General features: G+C 42.3%; 1 protein-coding gene across 6 annotated transcripts in view; it reads left to right on the forward strand.

Annotated features, from left to right (window-relative positions):
• KCND3 (potassium voltage-gated channel subfamily D member 3) overlaps window positions 1–26059 on the forward strand; it is a 267155-nt gene that overhangs the window by 145958 nt on the left and 95138 nt on the right. The window lies entirely within an intron of this gene.

The following is a 26059-nucleotide window of genomic DNA, read 5'->3' on the forward strand; positions in this document are numbered from 1 at the left end:
TCAGCATGGAGGGTTTCCATGACAAAAGCTCGGAGATGTATCACAATGTATTGTTTGTTACCAGCCCCTCAATCCCTGCCAAGCTTTGCATGGGATTCTAGGCATCTTGGCTAGAGAATGGAAGACGTGGCGGAGGCTATCAAAGCTTTAAGAGATACGATTTATTCACAAATTTACACATGAATTTAGATGGAGGGAGTCCAGATTTAGAGCGTGGTATCTCAAGAGTGGCTTGTTACCTGTAGCAGAGCAGCACTGGAGCCCAAGGCCTCTCTATCTCTCCCAGCCTGCCTTCAACCATCCTGCCCAAGATGGATCTCTGTATTTTGTTCTCCCCCTTCTTCTTCCCATTATACCTTGCTAAAAGGAAACTCTTTTCTGGTTACCTCACACCCACTTACCCTGGCAATCTTCTGTTCCCACCTCGGGGCAGGGGGGGTGGGCGGAGGATAGGTCTCCTGTGTTGCCAGTGGGCCTCAGTGGCCCTGCATTGTCCCAGCTTGACCAAACCATTTTGCATAGGCTAGCCCAGGAATTCCTCCACAGCTTATATTTCTCGCTTCACATCCCAAACAATCAACATCCTACCATTTATTAATTTATAGAGTTTGGAGAGGGACCCCCAAACCTACAACAGTATTTATTTATTTATTTATTTACAAAAACAGCAGGCTAACCATACAATCCTGTTCATCTCTACTCAAATGTAAGCCCTATTGAGTTCAGTGGAACTCACTCCCAAGTGTATAGGATTGCAATCTAAATCATGGGGCCCTCTACATATAAAGGGGAGCCCCTTGCATCCTATTTCCATAGCACTTTCTCAGTGAATTAGAAAGTTCTGTTGTAGGCATAAAAATAGCCAGCCACATTCAGTGTCTTAATGATATTTTTAATCAGTATTCCCCCAAACGCACTGGTAGAGTATGCATGTACTTTGTTTTTCCCAACCTCTTTCCCGCTGATCTGACATGAGCAGAAAACTGCAAGTAGGTAACGTAGGGCTCTGGAGTGTTCAGGAACAAACATTTCTCCAGTGAACCGTTCCGTGGCCTAGATCTCCAGCAGCCAAGCCAAGAGAGGCAAAGCATTTCAAATGGCACTAGATGAATGCCAGTGGCATTTCGTAGGAACAACTTGGAGAGTGGTGAAAGAATGAGTGGAAAACTACAGCCTGCAGTTTAGGCTCCTTCACAGGTCATGTAAACACATGGCTATTTTACAGCAAAATGAGGCCGTTCTGTGCTTTGATTATTTATCCTGCATGTCTGTCCTTTTTATCTGTGATTTCCACATTCACTGTGTTGCTCAGTTCAGCAACTTGCTAATATTTTGATAGCTTCTACACTTTTGAACATGAATTGCATAAAATGAAATAACATAGAGTGCATTTCCCCCTTTCTTTAAAAAAAATGCTTTTTAATATTTATTCGTTTTGCAGCTGCAGTTCACAGGGCAGATGCCAAGTTAGATTAGTTGTCCCATTTATTTTCATGGAAGTAATTGAATAAACTGAGCACTGCACCTATCTTGTGTCTCACATACGCTTGCTGTTCCCTTGGCTTTAATATTATTTTCTTTAAAAGGTGTCACCTCCACTAACCAATGCATATGCTTTCCTTGCTTCTTCACTCAGGAAAAAATTCTCTGAGGACTTACTGGCTTGCTTTCTCTCAATTCAGCTGTGATTTTGGAACATTGGCTTCTTTCTATACCTAATTGAATTTGCATCAGTATCCATTTTCCTGCCTGCAAGCAACAAGCAAACTTTCTTCCTCTAATGCTCATGCAAAAATTCCATGGCTGGGAAAGGGGAGCAAACAGGAACACATCTGTCAGAATTGCCTTAATGCTAACTGGGGAACATTATTCAACTTGCTACCATTAGCCCACTCTTTGCTATCCGTGCAAATTCAGTGGATTGTCTTTTAAAATAAATAGAATATATTGCAAATATTCTTGGATTTAAATGAAATCTGTGGTTCGAAACAAAATTCAGGAGCTTACTTGATGGACCTAAGTATGTCATGTTTAGTGCAACACCTCTGCAACACCTATCCTCTCTTTTCCTATGCCCCCAACATTATTCGTATAAAAAAACAACATTGAACCAAAAGCACTGAACCAAAAACAACATTGAATCTCTAGGAAAGGGATGGAGAATCTGTGGCCCTTCAGATGTTTCTAAACGACAATTCTCATCTGCCCTGGCCACTGACCATTATGGCTGGGGTTGATGGGACTTTTCCAATAGCATATGGAGGGCCACGGGTGGCGCTGTGGGTTAAACCACAGAACCTAGGACTTGCTGATCAGAAGGTCAGCAGTTCGAATCCCCGCGATGGGGTGAGCTCCCATTGCTTGGTCCCTGTTCCTGCCAACCTAGAAGTTCGAAAGTACGTCAAAGTGCAAGTAGATAAATAGGTACTGCTCCGGTGGGAAGGTAAATGGCGTTTCCGTGTGCTGCTCTGGTTCGCCAGAAGCGGCTTAGTCATGCTGGCCACATGACCCAGAAGCTGTACACCGGCTCCCTTGGCCAATAAAGCGAGATGAGCGCCGCAACCCCAGAGTCGGTCACGACTGGACCTAATGGTCAGGGGTCCCTTTACCTTTACCTTTATGGAGGGCCACAGCTACATCATCTCTTTTCTAGAAAGTTAAATGGTAATTTGGGCTTGGAAGCAAATGCCTGCCATTATAGCTAATGTGTCAGAGGGATGGTTCAAGACCAGGTGTTGAATGTTGACTCTGTTACTCTGGAAGTTATTGTCACATAAAAGTGAGACAGCATCAGTAACGGTGGCAATCATCACACATTTCACTGCCTCTACCTTAGATGGGTCTGCAGGTGTGCACTGCACGTATATAACAGCAATCAATTTAGAGGTGGAAGCATGGGGAGATCTGCCAATGGTTGAGAGTTATTCACTATAAATCAGTTAAAATGCTATGGGAAATCTAAAGTCTCATTTTTACCCTTTGTTTTGCAAGGTTAAATAAAGTATTTGGTGTTAACCTAATATTTTCTTCTTGGAGGAGGATAATTTATTCCTGCCTCCAAAAAGCACAGCCCATGAGCTTCATCAATCAGGCTCTCATCTAAAGAACTCCTCCACCTTAGCACAAACCTACATGGACTGCAACCTCATATGCATTTGCTTGGCAGTCAGCCTCACTGAACTCAGTGGAACTAGCTTCAGCATAAAGATGAACAGCATCAGGCTGATATAGTTGAGCATCTGCATCTCTCTTCATTGTGAAGGAGATGGAAGAATATGCAAGAGAGGAGAGACTCAAGAACTTTACAGGTGACTGAAGGATTAGATCAATGTTATGGGTGCATAAATAAAAAATGGAGAGCCTTTGTAACTTATGGCCTGGAGGGATGTACAGAGACTAAGTCGTGTTTTATTAATAACAACCAAACATAACAGAGTAGGCAAGGAAAGATATTCCCCAGACAGTAGTGCAAGTCCCTTGTTCTTCGCTGCACAACTTTCAAACTCTAACTTCATATGCCTGCGTTCTACCAAATGCCTTTTCTCTGCATGGTTTTCTGCCCATCACTTTTAGATTTTTCTTCCTCCACTGCCAAAGTTTCCCAGGGGTTTGTCTTTAGTGTTATGCTCTTTGAAAAAGGTAAAAAAAGTTACGGTAGAATGCAGCCAGATTTGTGGTGGAAGTGAAACACGACATAAGAGGAACCTGCTGGATCAAGCCAGCATTCTTTTCTGGGTTTTGGGTTGCCTTCCTGAGATCAGCATCCAGTGGCGTAGCGTGGGGGGTGCAGGGGGGCCCGGCCGCACCGGGCGCAACATCTGGGGGTTAGGGTTAGGGGGCGCAAATCCATGGGTTAGGGGGCGCAAATCCACGGGTTAGGGGGCGCAAATTACTTGCCTTGCCCCGGGTGCTGACAACCCACGCTACGCCACTGTCAGCATCCCCAACAAAATGCAATGAACTTGAACTTTGTGTTTTCTGCTAAAAAGCATTTCCTTAGATTGCCCACCACTTGTTTTTGGAGGAGGGAGAGAGAGACCTTTGGAGGATGGGTCATAGTTTTGGCAGAAAGTTCCAGGCTGAATCCCTGGCTTCTCCACATAGGGCTGGGAAGGAATTTCTCTATGATAAGCCTGGCAGCAGCTGCCAGCCAGTGTGGATCAACCCACACTGACCTTAAACATCTGGAGGGCATCAAGTTAGTAAAGGCCTATAACCTATGACAGTTTCCTTTGTACGGGAAATTTATGGTTATTCTGAACTAGAAGGAACTGTAGAAACCACTCACCTACTTGGATGTGACCCAATTTGTGTGGTTCTGAAGCTCAAGCTGGCGCAACACAGAATACAGTGATCTCTGCTAGAGACAAGGTTCTCTTCTGCATGAAAGAGATCGCTATGTTCTATCCTGCTCGATTTTGGCTGAGCTTCAACATCACACAAATTGAGCAAGACTCAGTCCCACTCAATCAGTGAAGCAGAAATACTTTGATGAGGAAAGACAGTTTTGTAACTGTGATGTCTGTGAAACAGAAAGTTCCTGTGAGGGCCAGTGCCTGCTCACTTGGTGGCATCTGTGTAATTGAGGTCATGAACCAAAGTCTGGAAAATAAAGACGGGAGGGATGGATGATACCTATATAAAGACACCTAGCCTACTGTGAAGGTGCCCATTCCCTAACTCAGACATCACGTGCTCCTGCTAGTGGAGACTTAGAATAGCTAGAAGTTCTGCTAGGAGTGCCAGCCCTGCTGCTCTCTGGGAAAGTCCCTAATAAGTGGGTTTGGAAGATGGTGCTGATTTCAGGTGTGTGAAAAGCAGAGAGTGGGGCAAATGCCTCTTTCAGCATGCCTGTATGGATGCAGGCAAAGACGACCTAGAGATTGTTAAAGACTTGAGGGTTTGGAATGCTATTTATTTATTTATTTATTTCAGATATTTACCTACTACTTAATATTCTAAATTTCTAAGCACTATATATCAAATAGGTTGTTGCTGTTTTTAAAAAACATATCATAGAATGTAGCATTGGAAGAGATCCCAGGGGGGATCTAGTCCTCTACCCCCTGCAATGCAGGAACCTGCCCACAGCTGTCCCAGGGTGGGCTCAAACCATCAGCCTTCTGGTTAACAGCCAGATGCATTGACCCATTGCACCACCGGGGGCACTTAATAAGAACAATTAAAATCCACCATAGAATCTCAAATGTTTAAAGTTTTAGGAACTGCCATTGCTATGAGAGTTTATTGTATTTGTTGATTTTATTTCGAATGTTACTTGCTTGGATGCTGCATTTGCGTTTTCACTTTATTTTCTTACATTTTTATTCCACCTTCTTCCATCATGGAACCCAAGGCATGTGGTTCCTAGGAAGTCACCTCTCCATGCACTAACCAGAGCTGCTTATAGTGGTGCCATAAGTTTGTATTTTTGTGTGAGAGAGAGAAAGGGAGGGAGAGAGAATGTGAGGAATGTGGGCCAGAGAAGCACTTTATCTCATTTACTTCTCTCGGATAACTCTAAATTCTTCTTGTAGTTTTTAGCTACTTCCATCATAGTTTTTTTGGAAATGTACAATGTCAATAACTACTTACTGGTAATCTCCAAAAATTGAGATTTGGATCGTCTAAGAAAAGGCAGAAAAGAGGCTAAGACTCCTCAGTACAATATGCAGCTATAGAGTCTTTGCATAAGGTGACAAATGCTTACCGAATAAAGTCTTCAGGAACCAAGCCAAAGAACAGTAACATTTAATAATCACCTCTGCTTTAAGTCAATCATATACTTTGCTGCAGAACATTCTATATTAAATATATTATCTGCCTAGTTCTTTGCACTCCTTGCATAGATTACCAACTTGCTTTGAGAAGCAATCCATTTCCATCTTCCAACAAAGATAAAGCGTTTTTAAACAATAAAATACCATTTGCCATGCTTAGCAAACTTAAAACTTAATGTGAGATTTATAATATTATGTATGGTATGAAAAATATGGGTAGAGGGACATTTTTTCCTTCCTCACTTCTACGATTATAACCAGGGGTCATCCATTGAAATTAAATGAAGTGAGATTCAGGACTAAGGAGGAACTGCTTCACACAGGGCATAGCTAAACTATGGAATTCACTGCCACCAGGTGTGTTAACGGCCACCAACCTAAACACCTTTAAACAGAGATTAGAGTAATTCATGGATGAGACAGCTATGAATGGCAACTGCTCCCGATGGCTATATGCTGCCTCCAGGATCAGAGCCAGCAACAGTTACTGTAGAATAACAGTGGAAAAGGACTATTACCCTCCCATTATACTTGAAGGGTTCCCTTAAGCATCTGGTTTGGCACTGTATGAAATGGGATGCTGGACTACATAGGCCTTTGGTGTGATCTAGCAGGGCACTTCTAATGTTCTTAATGGATTTATGTATTACAGCCCAGAAAGCATCCATAATCTGAGGTTTGAAAGTCAACAGGAGTTGATCTCTGAATAAAATACCTGTAGCATGGAACTACTGTATAACTGTCCTTATCAGGAAACCACTGGGCCTGAAAATCAGAGTGCAGATTCAAGTGTGTTTGGTAAATTTAAACAAAATCTAAGCTTTTGAAATGGTGACTGTCAAATACCTCATGAATATAAATCAGATGTTTAAAATTACCTAACTGAAAGCCGGATATTCCGTTTCTGTGCCAGTGCTGTGCATCTAAAACCACACTGAGTCAAACTAACTTATTTCTTTATCCAGAGGACCAGATAGGAATCTAGCTTTGAAACGGAGGCAGAGTGGACCCAGTCTTTATGAATATTAACTATACTTCCAATACAGCCAACCTGGCCACTCATCAGCTGTGTGTAAATTGGGTCGGTGAGGTATTGAAGCCATCTCTTTAATCCACAAGGCATTTATCTATAATAATAATTTAAAAAATGGGTTTGTGTGAGCACAGGCAGAACTTCTTCATTGTATTGTGTAGGGGAAATGAGCATTCATAAACCTAACAGCATGCCCACTCCTGCTGAGGATGAGCATGGGAGTGTGTAGGAACCAGGTGACATAGTGGACTTGAGCAGACAGACAGAGCAGGAAACCGATTTGCAGAGGCAGTAGCTAGCCAAAAGGAAGAGGCCAAGGGTTGAGTACAGATCTTTCAGGAACTTGGACAAAGCCCAGGAAGAGGCTACGCATTCCAACTAGCACAGGAAGCCAGCAGAATTCCCCGGTTCCTTTGCCTAATAGCCTCTCATGTGCTTTACCTTTCAAGAGCCTAGCATTGTGTTGCTTCTCTGTTGTCTAGGTTGGCAGGGACAGAGGAAGGATTTCTTTGGTCCTCTTTTCTCAGCAGACCAAGCCAATCTGACACTCCTGAACTTCACTGAGATTAAAAATGCAACCCGCTTCTCCAGATCATGCTGTGCAGTTTCAGCACAGAAACAAATGTGCACAAAATATGCACTTTATGTTTTAAAAATGCAGACAGAGTGCATTGAAAATGCATCAAAAAGCATTGAAGTTTATGTCAAAAGTATGTGTATCATGTAAAACAGGCACACAAAAAGCGTGCATTTAAATGTGGGTTTGTCATGCATTCTTTCAAAACCTGGATAAAGTAGGATGGTGCAAAGCTATGACTGAATTTTATTGAATCTGAAATGGGAAGGAATTGGACTTCTCAGCCCATTCTTGCTTGCTAGGCATGCTGCTTGCAGTGATGAATACATTTGTCATGTGGGGCCCTAAGGAGCAAGGATGCTGGCACCTCTATGGAGTCCAGCTCAGAGACAGTAGTCAATGGAAGTCCTTGCTTTTGGTTCTCACATTGCAAGACTTGAGCTCAGTGTCAGGACTTCTGGTACTTCTGTGAGTGGTTCTGTTGACTAAGCTGCTCCCTCTCTATTGGAGTCACTGCTAGTAGTGTCGCTCATGACACAGCAAGTTTGCATATGTGGGTCTCAGAACTGAAGCCATTAAGTCCTAGTAGACATGTGGAGTCCCCAGTAAGCATGGGCATTCCAGATTCAGGGACGGTCTGTACACAAAATGAAGGTGGGCATGTAGAGATTTCTCTGATATTAAAGTTAATGAGGAAATCTATGAAGACATGCAGAACGCATGTTTGAAACTCCAGCTTGCTTAATAAGAAGCTGCTAAATGAGGATGGCTTTGTGCTACTGTATCAGAGGAACTTTGATCTGAGATGCATTTATACTGGTGTACAAAAATTCTATTCATCAATAGGTTGCCAAGTAATGCAAATGTTGGCTGAATCTAATAATGCATGCCCTTCATATGACCACTTTCCATTTGATAGAGACTGAAGAAACAGACTTCCGCCTTTTTAAAGATGTGTGGCTTTTAAGCACTTTCCTTATTGCAGAAAGTCAGGTAGAATGAGTTTGTTGCATGAGAATGCCAAATCAACCATAATTGGTTTAACTTTACTCAACCTGAATTTACCTGGTATGTGGTTGAACCCCATCTGAAAACGGCAATAGCCTGGAAGCACCTGCAGTAGCAATTGTGCAAGCCGCTTGCAGCAGAAGAGCAATGACTGGGTAGAGTTAGAATCCTGCAGTCTAAAAAGCCCTTTGGGCAAAACTATAGCAGTAACCCAAGCACCATAATCCAGGCAGATTCATAAAAAATACTTTTATCCTCCAAGTAGGAGGTGCTCAGAACTACAAGCGGAAAGAAGCCGAGACACTCACAAGAGGCTTGAGAATCTGCCAGAGAACTTCACAGACTTGCAGTTATTTACCCATTAGGAGAGTAAAAGACCAAGTTGGAGGGAGCTGCCAAGAATCAATGCATGAATTGCCAAGATCTCATACTGGCGCATGTAAACTGTTCAGGAAGCAATGCTTGAAGCATGAAAGCTCTCTGCCTGAAAGCACAGAGGGACCAGAACTTTCCCAAAGGGGATTGTGTGTCTACCTATTTGTGTATGAATAATAATTGAATAGGAAGGAATTAAAAAGGCAATCTTGTCTGACCCCTTGCCTAACAGTTAGCACTGCCCACCTGCCACTACCCTGCACTGCAGTTCAGCCTGTACCATCTTCACTACTTTGTGCCCCAAATGGAAAACAGTTAACGCAGCAAGGTGTATGCAGAACAGTTGATTGTGTTAACTCAAGCAAGTTACCCAAGACACATAGTTCAAGGGCAGACTTCCTCCTCCCCCCCCCCCCCGCTACCTCCAAAAAAGAGAAAATCTCCAAGAGTTATCAGCTATTTTGATAAGGGAGGGTTTCTTCCAAACTACTAGTCAGACTGAGCAATGCTTCATGCCTAGGGTTTCCAAAAAGTGACATGGAACATACTGTCCATAACTGTGACAGTAAGAGCCCTACTGGATCAGGACAAAGGCCCATCTGGCTCAACATCCTATTCTCACATGGCCCTCCAGAAAGCCTGCAAGAAGGACTTGAGTGCAACAGCATTCTCTCCACTTGAGATTCCCTGCAACTGGCATTCAGAAGCATATACCCTCTGACAGTGGAGGTAGAATATATCTTGATGTTGTACCTGAAGATTCACTGCCTGGTGATTTGAGTGAGGACTGGAGACATCAAGGAGGAACAAACAGAAGCTGGAGTCAATTTAGCCCTCTTAATAAGAGTAGACAAACGTGGACAGAATTTGTAAACCACATGTTGATACCATATGCCTGCATGAAGAGGCATACCTGTTTGGCCTATAAATAGGGATGGAAGGATCTGTTGATGTCAGTTCTCTCGGTTTCTCATGTTTCCAGTCTTAAATTCTGTTCTCCACATTTTGCAGCAATTTGCATTTCTTTTCTTTTCTTTTAAAGAAACCTCATTAAAATTCATCAGCATTTTAGTGCCAATTTCTCCTAATAAACACATTTTTTGACTAATGTACATATCTTTGCAAGCAATTTCCCTTAATATAATGCATCTTATGTTATTTTCACTAATGCCTTCATTTCACTTTCCCCTAATATATGCATTTTTATAACCATTGTTTGGTTGGAGAACTGCATTGCAAATTGGGATAAGTGCATATATTGAAGGAGAGCTGTGTTTTGCTTTGCAGATTGTTTTGGAAAGTGGAAATTTGATAGATTTGGCTTTAAATGCATGCCAAATTCATTTTCTCCTCCGTCCCTTTGTATGAATACTTTGTGTTTGTTCTTTTAAAATCTTAATGCTCAATAAACTTTCACAGCTTAAGTACAACATTATTTGGGGCCATTAGTAATAACACCTTGTATTTTCAAAAATAGACAGGCACCCAACCTCATCCTATGAAAGAATTGTATGATGCCATAGTTATGAGATATTTTGCTGCTCATCAAAGCATGTTCTATAGCACTGCTAAATTACCATGTTTGGACTATATTTCTGAGCCCAGTCCTAGCAGAGTTTTTAAAGTGTGTGTTTAATTTTATTGGTCTTATTTGTTGGAGTTCTTGACAGTGGGCTGGATCTAGACTTAGAGTAGGCCCATCAAAATCAATGGGGATTTGCTCTGATTTGGCAGCACTTAGTTTTGGGTGTATTTTTAAGCTGCAATTTACTTGCCATGAATACTAAGATTAGAACAGAATGGAAATCAAAATAAATAAAAGTATATAAAAATCAATGTAAGGCTCTGGGGATTAAGACTCTTTCCTAGCTGCCACTGAGTTTTTAATTGGCTATAAAAGAGACGTGGTTGTTAAATTCCTCCAGAAAAACTTCATTTCCAGTTATGAAAAGAAATTAGCTTTTCCAAGCAACCACTTGGGAAACATAGCCTAACCAATAAGTTAAAGGGGTGGATAGAGACAAACCACTAAACATCAATTAGTTGTTTCCTTGGATAATTATACCTGCTTACTGCATACTTGGGAGTTAAAGTTGTACCAGTTAGTAGCAAAATGCCAAGCATTATGACCAGGAGTGTAAGGTTATGGAGAGAAAAACAAGCGCCATGGGCTGGGGGTGAGCAACCTGTGGCCCTCCAGATGTTGGATTGTAGTCCAAAGACATCTGGAGGACCACAGCTTCCCCTTACTATATAGTCTTCTTACAGAGCGTACCTGTTCCATCATACAGAGCATACAGCTTCCATCATTCTTGGCCATTGTTCATGCTGTCTGGGGGCAATGGGACTTGGAGTACAGCAACATGTGGAGACACACATGTTGCCTACTGCTGGTTCTTCAACCTTGTGTCCCCAGGTGTTGTTGGGCTACAACTTTATATCCCTCAGCCATTTTAGCCAATGTTCAGGGATAATGGGATTTGCAGTCCAACAACACCTGGAGACACATGGTTGAAGATCACTGCAATATAGGATGGAATGGCCTGATGACAACTAGGAGATGGTGATGCAGAAGGACATAAATGTCTGGAGATGACAGATGGACTAATGAAATAAAATCTTGTTCTCTTCTCTTGAAAACATCCTGCCTGTGTTATTTTTTTTTTAAAAAAATGGTAGCTTAGTAGTGTGATTTGTGAAATGAGGAATCAGCCAGAGAAGAGCTAGAGTGCTGTATGAGCCTAATGCAAGAGTACAGCACTCTCTGAGTCGTACCATTTCAAACTGAGTGCCTTGCCTTGCATCATCACAGACCGCTGCATTTTGGCTTGTATTTCATTTCATGCACATTGGTAGTTCACTCAGCTGGTTCTAAACTGTCACAGTAATGTGTCCGTTTTTCCATTAAAGCACAAGAAATTTCCTTCCCAGGAGCTAAGATGGGGACTTGAGAAAGTGATCTATAAATCTATAAAGGGATGCACAATCTACAAATTCAAAAACAGATGGGATGTGCTGTTAACTTCATGTGTGTGTCAGTCAATTCTTTATCTGCTGAAACGAAAGGTCACTAGGCACAGAAAAACAAACAAAGGAAAAATTAACCCGAGGAAAACAAAATTGAAGTGTGGTTGGTATATGAAATCTAGGACTGTAAAGCAAAACCTTTTTTTGTAATTTATATTTTTATTAGATTAAATAGGGAAGGGTAAATGTCACATCAAATTAAAAATAAATCATCATAAGATAGGGTAGATTCTGAATGCATATGAGGCCCCCACCACACTGAAACTAAGTCTGTGTTTGGTCGGGAGACTGAAAATGATTTTTAGTATATTTTATAAATGAATCAAATGTTATTATGCAGTCACAGACTCATAATTCAAATATTTTTAACCCAGCCTTCATTGCTGAGTGATACCCATGCGGCAGGGTATAATAAACTGAACTAAAGAGAAAAACCTTAGCATAGCAAGCATGACACCCATGAGACAGGTAAGCCTCTACCTGGACTAGGTCCAGCCTTTGAACACTGATCTTAGCAACATTAGGGAGACTTATAATATATCCAAGCATCATCTAGGGAAGATTTCTGAAGGAAGCACTGAGATGCTGTTGCCTTTGTTAACATCCCCACTGGGAATGTCAAATCATTCGTGACCTAGACAACCAAGCGAGAAACAAATGTGGCTGAGAGTTGCCCTTCTCAGAGGTTGGGTGGTGGGGGCAGTAAGCATAGGCTTCATACACACCAAACATTTAAAGCACATCTCCCCTAAACATCCTGAGAATTGTACGTTGTCCCCTACATGTCCCCAAACCCTTAATGAACTACAGACCCCAGCATTCTTTGGGAGGTGCTTTAAATGTTTAGAGTGTGTGTAGCCATAGTCATCATCCCTACACCGTATCTCTTGCACATCCCCTGATTACACCGAGACTTGTTACATTATACTGAACATAGGTGCAAACTGCAACTGTGCATGTACAGCTGTTAGTGAAAGAATGCACACTTTTTTAAGCTCTGTTGTTGTGTACACAAACTGTTGTGCATGGTACGTAAATAACTGGTTGCACAGCTGAACCGTTCGTATACACACTTGCACAAACTGTACATCCATCGAGTGTTGCATGTGAACAACTTTGATCATAACTGTTGCAAGAAAGACATCGGCACCCTTGCTTGAGTGAAAGCTCAGTATTGAAGGCCTGTCTTGTTATATGTCCTACATGTTCACAAAATGAAATGTTTCACTCTTGGCTTGAACTAATGCTAAATTAACACTGAGAAAGATCACTTGGATGCCTCAAATGTTCAGTCACCTGCCATAGCTTCACTATAGCTCAATTGTCTCCTGATGAACATGGATTTTTTTTTTTAAGGCAATTACTATCTATGCTTATTCTGCATCCCTGTCAAACAGATGGCACAAGAGAATTATGGCAATAAGAATGGAGCCTGGGGAAATTCAAGTGAGTTTCATTGCATAGTGTTAACTGTTATGTATTTCATCTCCCCCCAATCTGGTGAATACTTTTGGGGGAGTATCATTAATTAGACAGTGCGGTATATTTTCACCATAAATGTTTATGGATGATGAAACTATATTGTTGTTGCCATGGCATACTACACCTTGAGCAAAATAGGCTAAGGTTTTTTTTAGAGAGCAAGAGAGACAGCAAATGTCTTAACTCATTAAAAATGAAGTCTTCTCCCTCTGCAATTTGTAAATGTGCGTATTGTATAAGTGGAGCAATATGTGCTGCTTTATTGCTATGTGGAGACAAGCATAATCATAATTATTTACCCGCGCAGCCTCTTACAGTCAAGGGTGTCAGTTTGCTTGACAAAATAGCTTTATCCCTCAAAATAACTCTTTGATGGGCAAACTGAAGTGCAGAGGTGCTAAATGGCTTCCGCAAAGGTACAAATCGCCTTCAGAGCTAGGAAAAGATTGAACCCAAGGGGTCCTGCCTTCCAATGCCTGACTATAAAACAGTAAATAGATTATGCTCCATATGCATCGGAACAGATGCCTGCCAGGAGGGAATCGCTGACTTACCTTCAAACATGAAGGTCTCACTCAGCAACAGTCCTGTGAAGTTAATGGAACATCTTATATAAGGTGTGAACTTTTAAGGACAAAACTATCCGCAGGAGGGGACTGTAAATAGAACATAATTCTCCAAGATCTAGACCATCTTAAATGCCACTTGAATCCAAGAGCAAAGGGGTTACCTGAGAGTCCTATCACTTCAGTAGCTTAAATGCAATTCCGGCATCAGTAAGGGAAAGGACTACATTAATCATTTCTCTGATGAATTTTTAAGCTGCAAAGCACACATAAATTAAATCCTCCCTAGAGAAAGAAGCTCATCACATGGTCCAACTCTCCCTGGGTTTCACCACTTTTAGTAGTGTCTAGTTCCCCTAGGGAGAATTTAGGGAGGAAGGCAGGCATGCCAACAGGAGGCAGAACCAGAGCCAATTATAGATGGAGCCAACTCCACCTTCTTCCCTGTGGAGATCTACAAAAGTAGCAGGAGGCTGACAGCCAGTGCCACCCACTCAACTAGTTTAAGTAAGAAGTACTCCCCTTTTGCCTAATGAACCAGCACCCACTGAGGACCTCAGACTGTAGGTGGGGAGAGCATATATGAATGTCCCTTGCTGTGCAGAAATTCATTTCGCAAAGAACATTAGATATCAGGAAAATGTTATAGCCCACCTTTCTCCCAGACATGCTATTCTCTGAGAGAAAGGAATGCACACATACACATCTTCCCTGGCATGACTATTCAACCATTCAATCCCCCACCTTAAATATTGTATTTTAATATTTTGCTGGAAGCCGCCCAGAGTGTCTGGGGAAACCCAGCCAGATGGGCAGGGTATAAAATTATTATTATTATTATTATTATTATTATTATTATTATTATTCTAGAATCCTGGGAATAGGAGTTTTGCTTGTAGGTTTTCCATAAGCCTCTGGTTGACCATCGTGGAAACAGAACCCTGGACTTTAGTCTGATTCAGCAGGTCTTTCCTTATGCTGTTTTATCTAGAAAGCATCTATGCTGCTTTGAATCCTTTTATGCATAAAAAACTGAGTCGGACCATTGGCCTAACTAGCTCAGTATTTTCTGATGGGCAGCAGCTCACCTTAGTGTCAGACAGTCTTGTCCAGCCATAGCTGAAGATGCAAAGGATTGAACCTGGAATCCTTTATATGCAAAGCATTGCTGCACTGAACCACAGCCCTTCTCATCCAGCTTTATCCCCTCACCATGTTGGATATCTGCTGCTGGCTTTTGTGTGTGTTGCCATGCTTTAATTATTATTATTATTTTAAAAAATCCTCTCATAATTTTATATACTCTGTATTATTGCAGATAAGCAAATTATTCACATAGTTATAAAAATAGAGTGTGTGTCCCTCCCTCAAGAAACTCATTAATAATCTGATTCTCCAAGTGCCTAGGGCACACCAACTGTTAGACCAGTACAATGTCACAAACTATGTCACACTAACATTGCAGTAACATTACAATTGCATAAGGACAGATGCATCTTCACAAAGGTTTAAATGGGGGTGAGCAGGTGGAATACAGGCTGGCATTTTGATCACAGCAATGTCATGTGACACCCAAAAAACCTTGCATGCGTAAGAAGCCATGATCCCACAATAAAAATCTATCTGGAAGCACCCAAAGTCCCATTAAGATTTCTGATTAAGAACTGAAAAAGTCACCAGCATAGCTGACATAAGGTTGGAGTATTGTGTTTCAACAGCAAAGGGCCAACCAACATTCTAGTGGTGCCATTTTGTACTTATGACAGTTTGTGAACTGTTGTTAAGGCGAGTCCCACCAACAGTGCAGCAGTCAACTCTGGGCCAGAACCACATCCCCTTGGTAAGGCCACAGCTATTAGCAGCCACTCTTATATCCTAGACAACAGAGTTTCTGATCATTGTATTACTTCCTATTGATCATGGTTAGATTATTTATGATTAATTGCCCTGCCCCCATCCCTTATATAGTATCTCATAATTGCTCCTCCCTTCTTGTACTTGTGCCTGGTTTTCTTCCAGTCACTGGAAGCCTGACTCCATTTAGCAATTGCATCTGGGCTGATCTCTCTGTGACTTAGCACTCTGTAAAAGCAGCTGGGTTTCGACCAGTGTTGAAGACAGAGTTGCTGCACTTCATGCGGGGCTCTGGATGAATCTAATTGGTTCTCCATGCTCTCATAAACAGTGGCAGAAAGTAAACAGTTCTCTTCCAAGACACAATACCCATCTAAAGAATGAGAGGCACGCCCATGAAGAAAAGCAGAATCTTGAAATAGGATTGCCACAGGCAAAGGGTGTGCTTCTGTACCAGGCGTGCTTCTGTACTAGGTAATATCTCTTTCTGCAGCTTGTGAGTAGCAGTGAGGCAATGGCCTCTGGCATATTCAGTGTCAGTCTGCTACAGCAGGGAAGAACACATATGGCTCTCCAGCTACATCCCAGGTCTCACCAAAGTCACCAAGGCAGCTTCCAGTCCTCTTCCAGCACAGGGCATTCTTCAAGCGGGCTCCTTCCTTAATCAATGCATTTCACCAGAAAAAGCATCTAGGTAGTGTCTGGTTAATTACACACATGTACACAAATCTGCCTTCGCATGGTTGCTCTGCAAAACTCATTTCTGCACTTGGATGAGATGAGACGCAATGTTCAGTGTGATAATTCAGCTTTGCCAGGTAGCCATTGTTATCGCAATCCATTTTGTGTTGTTTTGTGTTTGTTTGTTTGTTTTTTAAATGGTAAACTGCTAGGCTAGAGGGAATGAAGAATAACATGACTAATTGGGACTCAAGCCACACTGTCCACCATGCAGGAAGAGTAAGGGGGAAAGTGTATGGGTTACGACAAGGTGTTTGCTAGATGAAATAAGAAGGATGAGTGAAACTGCTTAGTGAAGATAGGAAACATGTTGTTTGTGGAGGAAAGCAAATACACTTCCTTCTCCTGAGCTTCTAGTTAATGCATGTATTAATTTAAGCCATATGAGGGCACTGTTTCTCTAGCAACCTAGCCAGCACTTGTTTGCAATCTTTATCCAAATTAATCCCACCCCTAAAAGCTGTGTCATTTTGTTTTCTTCACTCACAACTTGTTGAGACAAAATGTCTGCTGTTTCTCTATTATCTCCACTCATCCTGTAAATAGATCCTGCATGAATAAAGTCTTTGAACTCCAGAAGTTGCAAGTGATTATTCCATCTGATTCACCCAAGCTGCAAAGTCTGTCAACAGTTGATTTATGGAGAAACAAGCTTCAGCTTTGCCTTATGAGCAAGACTGAGATTGGTGCCTTTAGTTCAATTTCCCCCACTTGGTTCCCTCCAGATAAGCCTCAGCCAACATAGCCAATGGCCAGGGCTGATGAGAGTTGTAGTCCAACAACATTGGAGGGTGCCAGGTCAGGGAATGCTGGTCCATCTGCTGCAAGTACTCCTTTTGAATTTGGAGGAAAAGAAAAATAATGCAAGTGGCAAACTTCTAATATCATATGGCTTGCAAGTAAAGGGCTCCTAACTATGCTTATTTGTAAATGTCACATTTAAAAGAGAAAACAGCTCCTGTGATGTCTTTGTGCAATTGGTGGGGGGGGGGGTGGCAAAAAAAGTCCTTAAAAGCAAAATAAAAAAAATCCTTCCAGTAGCATTTTGACTATGGCAGACCAAAATAATTTCTTTTGCAAAGTGACAGATCTACAAAGGATTCACAGAGATCACTTTCCCTAGTGCTGAAATGGAATGGAATGGAACACAGCAGCTGTTAAAAGTGATGTGTGATAGAAATGAGGCTGTATATAACTAATCAACTGGATGATATAAATCTTCTACCTTTCCAGTGTCCTCTTCACTGTTGTCATCTTCTCCTGTTATTACCATCTTAAATCATGTGGCATGTGCTTCTGGGACAGGAAGTCATGCTTAATATGTTGTTCTTGCTCATGTACGTATGGTTCTCAAGAAGGCACATACAGTGGTACCCCGCAAGACGAATGCCTCGCAAGACGGAAAACCCGCAAGACGAAAGGGTTTTCTGTTTTGGAGGCGCTTCGCAAGACGAATTTCCCTATGGGCTTGCATCGCAAGACGAAAGCCCATAGGGAAATGCTGGCGGTCGGGAGCAAAGACTTTCGCCCACAGCCGGCCTTCAGAAGAGGACCTCTTCTGAAGGCCGGCGGGGGGCAAAAGTCTTTGCTCCCCCCCCGCCTGCCTTCCCCCCCCCCCCCCGCCTGCCCCGGGCGATCTTAAAATGCTGGGGGTCAGGAGCGAAGCGTTCGCTGCCGACCCCCAGCATTTTAAAATCTCCCCGGGACAGCAGAGAAGTCTCTGCTGTCCCGGGGAGATTTTAAAATGCTGGGGGTCGGCAGCGAACGCTTCGCTCCCGACCCCCAGCATTTTAAAACGCTGTTCCGAAGCGGGGGGGCGGGAACACCTGCCCCAGCCGCCCCACTTCGGAACGCTGCTCCGAAGCGGGGCGGGGGGCGGGAACACCTTCTGAAGGCGGGCGGGGGGCGAAAGTCTTTGTCCCCCCTGCCTGCCTTCCCAGGGGCTTTTAAATCGCCCCGGACAGCGGAGAAGTCCTCCGCTGTCCGGGGCGATTTTAAAATGCCGCCCGCCAGCATTTTAAGATCGCCCGGACAGCAGAGAAGTCCTCCGCTGTTCCGGGGTTTTTTAAAATGCTGGGGGTGGGAAGAAAAGCCCTTGTCCCCCCCCCCCCCAGCCTTCAGAAGAGGTCCGGGGACAGACTGTCCCCGGACCTGGTCTGAAGGCGGTTTCCCTAGGAACGCATTAATTGATTTTCAATGCATTCCTATGGGAAACCGTGCATCGCAAAACGAAAAACTCGCAAGACGAAGAGACTTGCGGAACGAATTAATTTCGTCTTGCGAGGCACCACTGTACTGACCTTTAAGATTATTTCTCTGGCTAAGGATATGCATGCTAACCAGTGAACTTGTATATCACACATCAATGCAGATGACACAACCGTGATTGGGCTCATCTCTGAAAGGGAGGGTGAAACGGATTATAGAGATGAGGTGGAGCGGCTGACAGAGTGGTGCAGAGCTAACAACTTGCTCATAAATACAAGGAAGACAAAGGAGCTTGTGGTGGACTTCAGGAGACAGAAGAGCAACGTCCAGCCACTTTTGATTGATGGGGTCTGTGTGGAGAGGGTAACAACGTTCAGATTTTTGGGTATTGAATTACAAGAGGATCTGTCCTGGAGTGTCAACACAAGGGGGCTTGTGAAGAAGGCGCAGCAGAGACTGTACTTTTTGAGACTACTAAGGAAAAACCATCTTCCGCAGAAACTGCTGCTTGCCTTCTATCACTGTGCCATTGAGAGCGTGCTCACTTATGGCTTATGTGTGTGGTACGGAAGCTGTACTACCCAGGACAGGATGGGGTTGTGCAGGGTTGTTAAGGCAGCAGAGAGCATTGTTGGCTGCCCACTCTCCACCTTAGAGCAGATTTATGCCACAAGGTGCCATAGGAAGGCACTGGACATAGTAAAAGACCCATCGCATCCTGGTCACTGTCTCTTCGAGCTCTTGCCATCGGGACGGAGATACAGGACGATGAAGACAAGAACTAGCCGTCTTAAGAACAGCTTCTTCTCCAGAACGATCTCGGCCCTGAATGGGAAGCCCAGACTTTGAAAGTCATCTAATCTCCCTTGCTGTATTATACTGTATTGATTAATTAGTGTTTTTATGGAGCAGTCAAGTAATTTCGTTGTTCCTGAAGGGTGCAATGACAATAAAGATATTATTATTATTATTATATTATTATATTAATAGTGTGAAATAGTATGTCCTTCAGTTTCTAATGAACCCTCATCCATATTCTCAGCCTGCATTCCCCACCTGGCTGTATTTACAATGACAAGTGATTAATTTCTCTATGACTGCTTTTAAGGATTCAGTTACAGATAGGTAGCCGTGTTGGTCTGCCATAGTCAAAATAATTCTTTTGCAAAGAATTATTGGTCTGCCATAGTCAAAATGCTACCACTGTATGTGCCTTCTTGAGAACCATACGTACATGAGCAAGAACAACATATTAAGCATGACTTCCTGTCCCAGAAGCACATGCCACATGATTTAAGATGGTAATAACAGGAGAAGATGACAACAGTGAAGAGGACACTGGAAAGGTAGAAGATTTATATCATCCAGTTGATTAGTTATATACAGCCTCATTTCTATCACACATCACTTTTAACAGCTGCTGTGTTCCATTCCATTCCATTTCAGCACTAGGGAAAGTGATCTCTGTGAATCCTTTGTAGATCTGTCCCTTTGCAAAAGAAAAAGAGATCCCCTGGGATGGGATACGTTCCTTAATGTTCTCTGAATGCCACTTTTCTTGGCAGAATCAGAGACTTGGCATTCAGATGCTGCAACCAGCTTGTGTACAGGTTACTCATGGAATCCTAGGGCTGCATCTTGCTTGGCATTTTGTACAAAATCCAACCTACAAATTAAAATATACGCAACTCTTAACTGTTCCTCGGCAAAATGCACAGAAGCTGGAGCCTGTTTCTTTCCAAATTCCTGCACACTGGGAGCAAATAAGCTACACCCACATGCCCAGAGTCTCAATAGATATTGTAAGCTTGCAAAACAGGAGAAGGCCATTCTCTCTCTTCTCCCCCCCCCCCCCAGAGAGCTCAAAAGTCCAGCAATCACTCCTGCCAACACGCAACACTTTTCATGCATGTGTTTTCTATGCACCTGCTTTAGGAGAATCTTATATTACGGGAGTGCAGGCAAGACACAACTTTTAGTGGAAGGGGGAAAGATACAGGAAGGTACCACCACCACTGCTGAGAAGCTACTCTGCCAAGGGTTCTCTTTATCAATCCGAAGCATCAGAAACTGCTTGGTTTGACCCACTGTGGATATCCTGGGCAAAAGAAGATATCGTTGCAACTACTGCTACAAAGCTCTCTACGCCATATTTTGGTGATTCCCCCAAATGTAACCAACCACTTGTGTATTTCAGGTGGAGGATGGTTAGATCCTTCTGCTCATTGAGTCCATAGCTCCTGAAAGGAGAAGCACCCTCCTATGCCACCATGCTTCTGCGCCGCATGATTTTATTTTGTAATTTTAGAAAGAGTTGATTCTTCTGGTGGTCTCATCCTTTGAAGCTCTATGGAGATTGCCAGCCAATGACTATGCCCTTTCCACATTACAGCCCCAAAATAATAGTGATGGCAGTTGTTGAGTTCCTCTGCCTGCCTTGTAGCAGATAAACCTTATTCATCAGCTGACACAAATGGGCAAGGGTGGAGTAAATGAGAGAGTCTTTCCCTTCTTGTGTCCCGACACAAAATATCATGGGGAGGCCTTGCTATTTTCTCCCACATATTTGATGACTATAATAGTTTCCCATCACCATGATAAAAGTCTGTTCCCAGCAGCAAAGGTTGAATTAGCAATACCATGTCCATTTCCTTTGTTTACGCACTCAGAAAGACAACTTTTTTCATTGAATGATTTCACACATTCATGCCCATCATCACAGCATCATGCCAAGCCATGACTTGCATTTATGAAATGAGGCGTCACAGAACATGCAGAGCTCTCATGTCACCCAGTCCTAACTCATAACACAATGGAGGGAATTGAATGAGAAACTGTGAGTTGTTGATTGATTAGATATCAAGCAATGTACATACATTAATATTAGTATTGGCATAGACATCTTAAGAGCACAGGAGCATCTGTGGCCCTCCAAATATTGTTGTAATCCAACTCCCATCATCCCTGACCATGCGGTATGCAAGCTTTGATTGATGGGAGTTAGATTCCAACATCTGGCCACAGATTCCCCATCCTTGATTTACATGGATTATTCTAGTTTATGTTTTTCTTCCTTTTACAGTACTGCACAGAGCTGAACCATAATGAGAGGGTACCTTAGAGTCAGATTATGCTAGTGTGTTTTTCTAAGAAAAGGTGTAAGGTGGAAAAATGAAGTCTTTCTCAGGTTACCGCTCAGTTGTGAACCTAATGGAATTTGCCTCTTCTCGCGCTGAAGAGTTGTGTATGAATCTTGCCAGCTTTCTGACAAGGTGTTTGAATGAAGGAAAATGAAAAGGTAGCTAGTCGAGAACAAAGCTCTTCATTCCCATCTCCTTTGGTGTCAGTGTTTTTGCTATTCCTCCCAACATGAATAAGTGAGACAAGTCTGAATCTGGAGGATTGTGTCAGAACAGGAGGAAGGGGTTTTTGAGAAAATTTGGAGTCTGAAAAGCTTTGCTGGCTGTAACATCGTTATTATCATTGCAATGCTGAATGTTTTACTTACTTGTACCCCTATAGAATTCACCAGTCATTGGGTTGTTGCCAATGCAGAGCTAAGTAAGTCTCCCACCAGTGCAAAAATTTCTACTTGTGCAATGGGATTCCCCCTCCATTGCTCCTCCATGTGCAGTGCTGGATTTAGGGTGGTGTGGGTGGTTTCCCACACAGGGCACCAAGCTGAGGGGCTGCAAAATTGAGAAGACCCATAATTGAAAAGTTCCATTTGGAGGCGCCTACTTTTAGCCTCACACAGGGCACCATATTACAAAAGATTTCCAAAGTCTGCCCCTGCCACATGCTCCCTAAATATGTTCTGAGGTTACCCCAACCCTCTGGAGTAGACTTGGGGAAGATGCAAGGCACGCGTGGAAGGGGAAGTACGACTGAGCATAAAGAAATCCTTGTGCTGATGGGACATATTAGTTGGATCCCACCTTTGGTGGTTAGGGAACATGTTTATTGGAGGTTTGTCCTACACATGTTCACTTGTGTTACAACATAGTGCAAGCACATTCTGGAAAACACAAAACAGTGTTGAAATTATTACAAAAATGCATATGAAGACAGAAGAGCATAGCCACTTGACTTGTTATGGTTAAAAACCTGTGATATGCAAATATTTCAAAAAACTGGCCTCTTTTTCAGTGTGTGATACCTGTTAGCACCACAACCAGGGTGGAGCGTGAATTTTTCCATCTTCATTTTAAACAGTAGCTCTTCAAGAATACCCATTTCAAAGTGCTGACTCCCTTCAAGGTTTGGGACCACAGTATATGCAGAATCACTCATTCCTCTGATCCTCAGTGGAGGCCCTTTTCCATTTGCACCTACAAACTGAAATAAGGCAGTGGCTTCAAAGGGGATAGTCTTTTCAGCAGTGGCTCCCTTGATTGTAGAATGCACTCTCCAGAGAGTATTGCCCAGTAATGTCAATTTGGTTGCAAGTAAATATGTTTTTAATCTCACTAGCTTTTTAAATACAATCCTTTTACCCCTGTGCTATCCCTGAAAGGTTTTCATGTGATGGCTGTTTGCTACTAGTATAGTTTCAGTTTTCTCTGTTTAATATTGATTGTGTTAATTGTTTTTAAGAATTGTTTGGAGGGGGTTATTACATCATTACATTGTACATTACCCAGAGAACACTAATAATCAGGCAACTAAGAAATGCAGTGAAAACACTTAAATAAGAATATGCTGTGTCTTTGTATACTTGTGAGCAATTATCTTCTACTTCATGTAATCATAGATAAATTTTTTGTTTGTGTACCTTCCTTCTTTCTCCTTTCTTAACATCTCAGTTCCATTTGAATCCTGCTTGAAATAAGCAAATAAGCAAATGTTATTGAAGCTACTTTTACTACACTGTGTCATACATTTTATTTTCAAAATTCAAGAACTTGTGTGATTTCCTTGGCGATACTGCTGATCTGCATCAGAAAATAATTCAGTGATGAATCTGAAGATGTGTTTGGGTTCATTTATTAGAATCCATCATGGACATCATCCATTTGCTTCCTGACGTTGGCCTCTAAAAAGGTGTGGTTGTATCCAGCAAACTTACTATGTGAGCAAAATGACTTCTGCTCATCCAATGGAACTTTCCCCATCTCTTCTCCCCCTGTGCACCCACTGTAAACCCCAAACATCTGTTCTGGGAGCAACATTCTGTTGTATGAACAAAAGTTGAGCCACACATCCAATGATCTTGTTGGATTTAGATCCATCTGGATCCACAGAGTTCTTTGTCTTCATGTATTGTAAAAGTCTTAATAAATATATTCTTTTTTTAAAAAAAGGTTTCAATTTTTACTAGACTTTTTGTCTACAATGTAACCAGTGTGGTGTGTCCACCCCATTATTCAGTTCAATTACTGCAGTGTAGTCCAAACAATGTATCACTTGCACATTTTCTTGACAGTAAATGTGACTTCCTAAAATCAAAGTGTCTGCCTAAGAAGGCAGAATGAAAGAAGTGACAAAGAAATGCTGAAGTCACTTAGTTTGCTGTTAACTAGACACAGGTGTGTACTTTGCCTCCCATGAGCAGGTGAGAATATGATTGATAGAGAAGGATAATGGTTCTACAATCATAAGGCAGTCTTCCCATGGTACAGTCTGTGCATCTGTTATGTGAGTTGGCATTAATAGTTATTTAAGCAGCATCTCTCCTAAGTCCCCCACCTTCCCATGACCATAAAATGTGGTGGTAAGATCATTAGGCCTCTAGGAACAGAAAAAGGATATGGCTTCTACATTGTGAGATAAACATCAGGCTATTTATAGGATGGCCGTAATTTGAGGAAGAGTTGGAACAGTTTATCTCAGCATTATTGCAGCATTGTGTGATCAGGTATTCCATTCCTAGAGTAACTTTACACACTTGGCATAGCAGGAAACATCTAGCCACTGTCCACTGTGTTCACTTTGCAAATGATTGTCAGATGTAGATTTATTTTTTTTATTAGGCCTGGGGCTAGTTTGCAAATGATTGTCAGGTGTTGAATTGTTATTAGGTCTGAGGCTTGTTTATGCAATCAAAGATACACAGAGTTATTGAGAATTTACTGGTAGTGCTCTAAATAGAATGGATAGGTGAGAAATTTGACAAGAGTTCACATTTAAAGGTGAACTTTCCTCACACATTTTCCAAAACAATACAGAAAACATACTGACCATCTTTCAAAATTTCCATATCTCTGAATTTTGCAATGTAGTTTCTCCAGCCAAGCCATGTGTACAAAATGCATCCACTAAAGGAAAATGTGCACATTTATTTATTTATTTATTTATGTAGGTATTAAATTTGTTGGTCACTTTATCTTGACAAGGCAACTCAAAGCAACTTACAAACAAAGAAACAAACAAACAAAACCATAAAATGCATGTTTATTAGGGGAAACGGTTTTGCTTTTTTAAAAAAAATGTGTAGATTAGGCAAAAATACTATATGAATAATTTGGGGGGGGGGAATTCTGGTGAATTTTCATGAGGACTTTAAAAAATAATAATATCTGGACCATCTTCCATGGGCCACATTCCAGTGGTGGTTAGGACCATGGATGCAAATTTTTACCTCTGTACAATAGGCTAGTTTCCACAAACACATCCCTCTCTATCGTCTGATCAAGAGGCATTATCAGAGTTCAAGGAGACATTCCAGCCCCAATGCAAGACTCAAGGAGGGCAAGATGCCAGGCTGGTTTGGGGTGTGGCTTGAGGAAAAAGGGGGGGGGAGGGTGTGTGGCCTTGAGAAAGTCCCAAGGACTTCTGGGACTGAGGTTCCCCACACCTGCTGTAATGGATTTGGCTCATTGGGATGCTGCTGAGTTTTGCGGCCAGCGTTCCACATTGTGGAGTGACAGCTTTGACACATCATAAAGCTTTGGATTCCCTTGATGCCTTAAAATGTGGGGCCAGGACCCTGGGGCAATGCACCCTGGCTGATGCATTTCCATTATTCATTAGGTAACGGAGCATTTAAAGCCAAATTATTTTCTCTTCATATTGACCCTGCTCTGGAAAGCAGGACGAGGTCACTGTGCAGACAGCAATCAATGAAATTGCATTTTTCACCTCTCCACCTCCCCCCATCACAGCGGCTGCTAGTCAGCTGTAGGAACCTGAGCTTTCTGCCATATCCCACTGTGCTCATTTTCATGATGATTCCAATATTATTTATGATTAAATGGAGAGAAGTTCAACTAGTTCAAACATCTTTTACATCCAAGCAATATCCTGTACATGCCTAGGTAATTTTTCAATCCCTTGCAGTTCTCTCCCCCCACCCTTTTTAAATTTCCTGCTTGCTTCCTAGGCTGTTGTTATTATAGCCTGCTTAAAACTACTTCTGCACAGAAATGTGAGAAGGCATGAATATTCCCCTCCCTTCCCCTTTCAGACC

The sequence above is a fragment of the Podarcis pityusensis genome, assembly GCF_964106645.2.
Source record: "Podarcis pityusensis genome assembly, chromosome: 6".
NCBI classification, from domain to species: Eukaryota; Metazoa; Chordata; class Lepidosauria; order Squamata; family Lacertidae; genus Podarcis; species Podarcis pityusensis.